Source organism: Bidens hawaiensis, unplaced genomic scaffold (genome assembly GCF_021521415.1).
Source record: "Bidens hawaiensis isolate Kalapana, Puna unplaced genomic scaffold, B.hawaiensis_p1.1 tig00003644_1, whole genome shotgun sequence".
Classification (NCBI taxonomy): Eukaryota; Viridiplantae; Streptophyta; class Magnoliopsida; order Asterales; family Asteraceae; genus Bidens; species Bidens hawaiensis.
In genome coordinates, this window is record NW_027491207.1 from 1,979,108 (window position 1) to 1,987,949 (window position 8,842).

Below are 8,842 nucleotides of genomic sequence, written 5' to 3' on the forward strand. Positions count from 1 at the left end.
TGGCGATTCGACGCAAATTCAATTGGTATCGGATGGGTTCGCTGCAATACAAGAATTAAGCAAAAAAAACAAATTTGTTAAATTAACATATAAGAAAATTTAAAATATCTAAAACGACGTATATTCGGCCGGTAAAACTTGGGCATTTGTAAACCCCGAGCGCTGGCGGTAAATTAAACTTGAACGTTAGTAAAACCCGAGCATTGAAACATGGGATTTGGTAAAACCCGAGCGTTGTTGGTAAAACCTGATAAATAGTAACATATTTAAAACGAAGTTTATTTGATCGGTAAAACCCTGGTGATGGTAAAACCGAGTGCTATGCGAGTCGACGTAAATTCGGTCAGTATCGGTTACGTTCGTTGCATGGGTAAAACCCGAACGTTACAACAACGTGTCGTGAATTCAGGAAGAGAGACGAAGATGTGGAATTTGCACACATACAAAAAATAGTTAGCGATTGAAGGCCGGACATTTAATCTTAAATATAAGAAAATTAATAATAAATATTGAGAAGAAGAAATCAAAACGTAGTTAAGTAGTGAGTGGATAAAAATTGAGAAAAACAAATCAGAAAATAGATTAATTAGCAAGTGAGATTCGAACAGAGGCATTTGGGGACATCAAAAACGAACAAACTTAGCAACTCAAAATCAGCTAACCCACCACAGAACCATAACATGCTTCTAGTGCTAAATTTATTTCTTAAATGGGAATATCTAAAAGAAGTTGTGGCACCGACTGCTGCTATTTATCTATATTTATAATTTAATAATTCAAGCCAAATAAGATCATATGGTCATATGGGCATCAATATCCTATGCTTCCAACTTCCAAGGATTAGGCGTAGGGTCTATGTATATTTACCAAATTAAACAATAAAAATATTAAGATGAAAAACTATTTATTATGGTTTTATCTCATTCTCAGCTTGAAATACGAAAAGGAATAAATAGTCATATCCAAAAGCTAAAACATGCTTGATTTTTTTCTAGAAGCTATTAGAGTGATACATGACGGTTTCTTTATAAATTATAATCCATCCTTCTGATTATTTTGTATGTTTTTGGATGCATGATTTGAACATTTAATACGAGCTAAAAGTTTATGTATACGTTCCTTCAGACTATGTGTTGTGGTAAGCTAAAAGCTAAATATATTGATTGTGATTAGATTTAGTATAAATAGATTTTAACCTATAAAGCATGTAGAAGTAAAAAAGGGCAATGTCAATTAGGTAATTCTTTAGCTCTCATTTTCTTATAAAAGCTTGCCAATCACCTATGTCTACTCTTCTTAAAATAATTACTCTTAACTATGAAAATAACTAGAGTGGTTTACAATAATTATCTACAATATAATTACCCCACTTACTTTAAGAAATTACTCTAGTTATAAAAATAAACACTCTAGTTTAAAAGAACTACACTCCAAGTAATTATGCTCATTATGAAAATAATTACACTGCAAATAACTACTCCAGGTTTGAAAAGTAATTACCCTGATATTATGAAAATAACTACTCTTGTTTAAAAGAGTTATACAAAAAAAATTAATGCTAGTTGAAAATTTGGCAACGAAACCTTTTGCCAAAAATCATGTACCTCTTGTTATAAAAATAAGGTATATTGGTTTTTAATGATCTCAACTATTACTTTTTGGTCACTGCTGGTCCCAACTAATGAATTCGTTACTAATGGTCCAAACTTTTAAAGTATTTGTTCTTAACGGTCCGCGACTAACAGAATCCTAACGTCGTTAGTTTCGAGTCGCCGGAAAAACGGTTTTGGCCGGAAAACTCAATTTTTTTTCCCGAAAACTCAACATTTTCGTCCCAAACATCTTGGTAACTTTGTATCGAACCTTTAGGAACCTTTTTCTAGTAAAAGCCTCAATTATTGAGGTCGCCGGAAACCTTAGAACCATCGTCGGAATTGGTTGATGGTGCTCAAGTGGTGGTAGTTGGTTATCGGTGAGTCAATTGGCGGTGGTTGCGGTGTTCAGGTGGTGTTTTCCGGCAACAAATTTGAATTTTCCGGCCAAAAACGTTTTCCCGACGACCTGAAACTAATGGCGTCAGGATTCTGTTAGTCGCGGACCATTAGGAACAAATACTTTAAAAGTTGGGACCATCAATAGTCAATTCATTAGTTGGAACCAGCAGTGACCAAAAGACAATAGTTGGGATGTGATATTCATACATCACCTTCATGTTGACTGTACAAGTCTATGCGGCTCGTATATGGCTATATGGACCGTATAGGCTACGTATAACCGACAAGTGTACGGAGGGGACACAAAAAAAGGTTTTTTCAGCCTATATGACCCATATAGCCCTATACGAGCCGGATAGGTCTTCAACTATCATATAGGGCCTATTACACCATAAAACCTATACGATTCGTATAGGGTTATACGACATTATAAAAACATTTTACAGAAAACGTCAGGCTTTGACCACTGTTACGTGCAGCTTGAAAAGGACTTTATAAACCTATACGGGCTGTATAGCCCTATACGCCCGTATAGACAGATTTTCAAGTCTCTAAGTTTAAAACATGAAAGATTTTTGTGATTGTTGATAAGATTAAGCTGAAAGTAATCTGACTGAATGTAATATCGGGATTAAAGTTTAAAACATGAAAGACTTATTTGATGTTTTATAAGATTCTAATGAAAGTTGTTTGACTTGATGTAATATCGGGATTTAACAATCTACCCCGAAAATAATATAATTAGGTGTGATCTTGTTAGTTAATTTTTATTATTCTTGTTCTCTTGTTCTCAGAGCATCTCCAATGTATGAAACACAAACCCTTTATCTCCCTCTCCTATTCACTTACTATCCTACTCAAACCTTTTTTCTCTCTTCTCTCCTTAGTTTTTCTTCCCAAAACCGTATTGAATTTACAACACACTTCTCCTTCTCTCTCCTCCATTTGGCCTTTCTCTCTTCCAACTACGACATGATATGGTTGAGCAATCTCCCATTGGAGATGCTCTCAGTTTTCTTATTACATAGATTAATGCAGTAGTTTATGAGTTTTAAACGAATGAGGTATCTTGCGTTGATCATTGACGATTATTATCAAGAAGGTAACTTTGGTGGAAATTGTGAAGTTACCGATGGTGAAAAGGGGTAGAGTTACCGGTGGGGGAAATTACATAGTTGGCGTTGGTGAAAATTCAAACAACATGTCTGTGGTTTTAACCGATGATCAAATCATTAAAAAAAATAATCTTTTTCCATGTATCCATAAAAATATACATTTTTTTTGTTGGGGTTAGGTTAGGGTTAGGTTAGAATAAAAACCCACTTGAGTTGTGAAAACTCTAGAAACTCATTCTCAACCACATATTTTTAATTAAAGATTAAATCTTGTGGTCCACAATTAAAGTTAATAAAAAAATGTAACAGTTAATTTACACTTTCTCTCTCCTGAAAACATATATAAAAATTAGTAAAAAAATGTAAAAAAATAGCAAAACATTTTTTTTATGTTTTTGATGTTTTGGATTAAATGTAACAACATATATTACATGTAAATAAATAAAAAAAAGCGATGTTACATAGGGTTTTCATGGGTTTTCACAACTTAAATGGGTTTTCATTCTATACTATACAAAGGGGAACAAAGATGATAATGCTGAGAAGGATTTGTAGTCACAAAAGACCCCTAAAATATAATGATAAATTAATAAAAAAAATCATAACTCAAAATTTAATAAAAAATCAGAAAAAGTAAAAAACACAAAAATGTTTCTACCATCTTTTTTACAAAAAAAAAAAAAAAAGACACAATGTTGAGGGAAAAAGATCACGGTGTCTTTTTATTTATCATTGTATTTTGTGTTTAGGTTCCTCATTGATTGTATATTTTTTCCTTGACATTGTATCTTTTTTTTCTGGATATTATATTTTGCGATTTATTGTGTTTTTTCGTCGTTTGTTTTGGGAACGGGAATGATGAAGGAAACATTTTAGTTTTTTTAATTTTTTAGTTTTTTATTTATATATTGAGTTATGAATGTTTTTATTTTTTTTTTTTTGAAATTTTTGTGAGAGGCTTTTTTATGGCTACAAATTCTTCTCGCACTTTTCATTTTTGTCTCCCTTTATATTTTAACGTTTCCTTTTTTTTTTGCTGATAACCTATAATTTTTAAAAGTGTTTAATTATTTTAACATTATCTGCACTATTGTTGCTAACAAAGAAATTTTCTTCTAGATATTCGTCTCTTGATGAATTGAAGAAGTGGGTTGTTCATTATTTCCCACACGTGTTAAGTATAGACATGATGTATAATACAAACGAATTTGATCAGCCAATAGACTTGTTTGCTCATGAAGATCGTTAAGAAGGTTGGGAGACACTATCGTTTCATTGTGGTGCGACAGCCAGAGCTAGAGCCACAAAAGGAGCTAGAGTCAGAGCCACGTCAGGATCACCTGGCAGCGCACCGTCATGTGATTCGACCAGGCCCGATCCAGCACATGTGGATAATATTTTACGTGAGCTTGTTGATACCAATAGTCGGACAGAGGCTAGGGCTCTCCGGACAGAGGCTAAGGTTGCATGGTTGATGAATTGGATGATTCGCCAGGCAACGGAGGAGGGCATTCTAGTTTCCGAGGTGCCGGATATACATGATTCCCCATCGACACTGGGCTACATGCACAGGGGCCACCGCCATAATAGTCATTTTATTTCACTACGTTTTAATGTGCAGTATTATAAACTTTATGTATGTTGACCACTTGTTTAGAACTTGATGTACTTTAGGGTGCACTACTTACCTTTATGCATCTGGACCATGTGTTTAGAACATGATGTATTTTGGGGTGCATTTTTATTTTTATGTATGTGGACCGTTTTGCTTATCAGTATGTTTTGGTCAAATGCTTTGTTTTTTGCTTAATCATTAATTGGTTATTGTATATGAACTATTGTATAGTGTCTTTGAATGGGCTTTATAATGAGATATTTCTTTATCCTTAATAGATATACTCTATAACAATTTTACATCTGGTATATCCAAGTAACATAGCCAGCATAATATAATTTTAAACGAAGGTTCTCAAGGTACAACTACAAGTTACTTAGCCAAATATGTTATGTAAATTTAAGTAGAAAATTTATCCTATTATATTATTAAACCTTTTAATACTTTACTCATCTGCAAGTCTTTATGTAAATATATATAGTTATGATAAAACTTTTTGTTGTTATAAAAAGGTATCCATTATATAGCTTTGTAAGGCCATCTATTTACACTCTCTTTGTCAGAATAAAGATAAAAGAAAACACATTTATCCCACCCATCATCTTGAACTTTTAATTACTTATAAAAAAAAGTTTCTATACGACCCGTATAGGGATATACGAGACACCATAAACAATAACGGAGAACTTCCTACACAAACTGACACAACTCAGGTCCTATACAGCCCCCGTATAGACGAAAAGTGGTGTGTGAAAATCCATGGTGATGTATTAAGATCATACGCAAAAAGAAAATGTATAAATAATAAAGATTAATGACATGTGTTTTGATTAAATTAAAAAAGTGTGCATTTATATAAAGCTTGTAAACATATAATTTATAAAACTCAATAAATTTTTTTTAAAAGAAATCCAAAGTTATAAAATTTGGGTTGATGAGAAAATGGCTTGAAAATACAACGTTAAAGTAATATGTCTTACTTGTTATTGAGAAAGATGATTTCACCAATGGATTCTGGCAATGCAATGTAGTTGGACTGTCATGTCGATTCGAACGAATCATGCTTTCCACGAGGCAAATCTTTGCCTGTTAGGTAAGAGGATAGCAAGTTACAAATTCTGTATCGGTGGGACATGTATCTCTATTACTATGAATTTCATAAATGTAGTGGTTAATGGTGGGGTTACCATTATCCTTTTTGTAGTGACAAATCTTGCATGTGTTCCTAAGAAAAGGAATTTTTCATTTTTCGGGGCCTCAAAGGAGCTTGAAAAACATAAGAACTCTTGAATGGAAATGGAAAGAGATTGAACTTTACTACTCTAGTTCCTTTGGTAATGGTAAGATCTTTGGCGTAAAAAAGGGGTTGATCCGTATCATCTTGACTTGGTTCTGCTTCCTCTATTATTTTAATAATACCGGGTCGAGTTCTTTCCTACTCATATCGAATAGAGCACGCTGAGCCAAATCTTCTTCATGTAAAACCTGTTTGATTTAGATCGGGAAAATCGTGTGGTTTTAGGAAACCATGTGCTCTGGCTCAAATCCGTAGTCAATCCTATTTTCAATAGGGACAGTTGAAAACTGAATCCGATTTTTCCAATTCTTTTCATATCCACAATAGTGCGAAAAGAAGGCCCAGTCACAAGTTGTTCAAGAATAGTGTCGTTGAGTTTCTTGACCCCCTGTCTTAGGATTAGGCAGGGATAGGGATATAACTCAACGGTAGAGTGTCATTTTGACGTGGTGGAAGCTATCAGTTCGAGCCTGATTATCCCTAAACCCAATGTGAGTTTTTTTTTATTTTGATTTGCTAACCCGCCGTGATTGAATGAGAATAGATAAGAGGCTCATGGGATTGATGTGAGGGGCAGGGATTGCTATATTTCTAGGAGTGAACTCCGGGCGAATATAAAGTGCATGGATTCAAGTTAAGCCTTGGAATGAAAGACAGTTCTGAATCTGCTTTGTCTACAAACAAGGAAGCTATAAGTAATGTAACTATGAATCTCAAGGAGAGTTCGATCCTGGCTCATGATGAACGCTAGCGGCATGCTTAACACATTCAAGTTAGACGGGAAGTTGTGTTTCCAGTGGCGGATGGGTGATTAACGCGTAAGAACCAGCCCTTGGGAGGGGAACATCAGTTGGAAACACCTGCTAATACCCCGTAGGCTGAGGAGCAAAAGGAGGAATTCGCCCGAGGAGGGGCTCGCGTCTGATTAGCTAGTTGGTGAGGCAATAGCTTACAAAGGCGATGATCAGTAGCTAGTCTGAGAGGATGGTCAGCCACACTGGGACTGAGACACGACCCGGACTTACACGGGAGGCAGTAGCGGGGAATTTTACGCAATGGGCGAAAGCCTGACGAAGCAATGTCGCGTGGAGGGAGAAGGCCCACGGGGCGTGAACTTCTTTTCCCGGAGAAGAAGCAATGACTGTATCTGGGGAATAAGCATTGGCTAATTCTGTGCCAACAGCCACGGTAATACAGAGGATGCAAGCATTATCCGGAATGACTGTGCGTAAAGTTAAGGATTAGTAATATTTCATTCTAGGTAAAACCTCCTTGAAGTATCAACTAATGGAGGAAGAACCCTATTAGACAACCCACCCCTTATCTTTTCTTTTATAACAAAAAAGAAGTTTCCTATTCAATTCGGATATTAGAAAGTATGTAACACAAAATTTCTCCGCCTATTCTTTTTAGTCGGGCCTCTCGATCTGTCATTATACCTCGAGAGGTAGAAAGAATTACAACTCCCATCCCGCCTAAAATTCTAGGAATTCTTTGATAGTTAGAATATATTCGGAGACCTGGCCGACTTATCTGTTTTAAATATAAAAGATTTCTATAAGTACTTTTCCTATTCCTTCTATTTTGAAGGGTTAAAACCAAAAAATATTTGTTGTTTTCTCGATATTTTCTCACGCTTTCGATAAAACCCTCTCGTAAAAGTATTTTAACAATACTTTGGCTGATATTAGTATATAATACTCGAACCATGCTTTTTCTATACATATCGGCATTTCGTATAGAGGTTATTATAACCTATAACCATATCATGGTCTCGTTTTATAATACCTCGGGAGCTAATGAAACTATTTGAGTAAAATTAAACCGTCTCAATTCTCGGGCAATCGCACCAAAAAATCGAGTTCCTTTTGGATTTCCTTCTTGATCAATCACAACTGCAGCATTATCATCATATCGTATTATCATACCGTTGTCACGTTTAAGTTCTATACAAGTACGTACAATTACAGCTCTGACCACTTCTGATCTTTCTGGAGGCAAGTTTGGAACCGCGTCTTTAATCACATCAACAATAACGTCACCAATATGAGCATATCAACAATTGCTAACTCCTATGATTCGAATGCACATCAATTCTCGAGTCCTGCTGTTATATGCTATATTCAAATGGTTTTGAGGTTGAATCATATCATTTTATTTATTTATTTATTTTTATCTGTTTTTTACAATACGAGGTTCGAAGAAAAAGAAATATTATTTGTTCAAAAAAAGAAACCTGCATCCGCTATTTCTAAGGCCTATTTCTTTTTTATCCCAAAATGATGAATTGAGCTCGTATAGGCATTTTTGACGCTGCTATTGAAATAGCTATTCTAGCTATATTTTCTGTTACTCCACCCATTTCATGTAGGATTCGACCTGGTTTAACAAAAGCTACCTAATATTCGAGAGAACCTTTATCTAAACCCATACGTGTTTTTTAGCGAGCTTTACTGTAACTGGTTTATTTGGAAATATATGGACCCGTATTTTTCCACCGCTACATGCATTTAGTGTCATTGATCATTGTAACATCTAGGAAAAACCCATATTTATTTTGAACTAAAGTTGCCAATTTTGGAAGTTGAAGGTTTTAAAAATAATTACAAAGACAAGTAATGGAAAAAAAATAAGATAAGAAAAAGAAAGCATCTTATCTTAAGGAATGGAATTTCCATCCCACATGGAAACAAACAAAGAAATGAAAGCTCTTTATAAGGAAGCAAGTTTCCATATAAATGTTTAAATGTGGCTAACCACTCTCTATAGTCCTAGCGGAGGGTGCGAAGCACCCGACGCGCACGAACTCGGACACGGACTC

General features: G+C 34.9%; 1 pseudogene; it reads left to right on the forward strand.

Moving 5' to 3' along the window:
* Positions 1-6,741: 6,741 nt before the first annotated feature.
* On the forward strand, positions 6,742-7,236 carry LOC143623939 (18S ribosomal RNA; annotated as a pseudogene).
* The last annotated feature ends 1,606 nt before the right edge of the window (positions 7,237-8,842 follow it).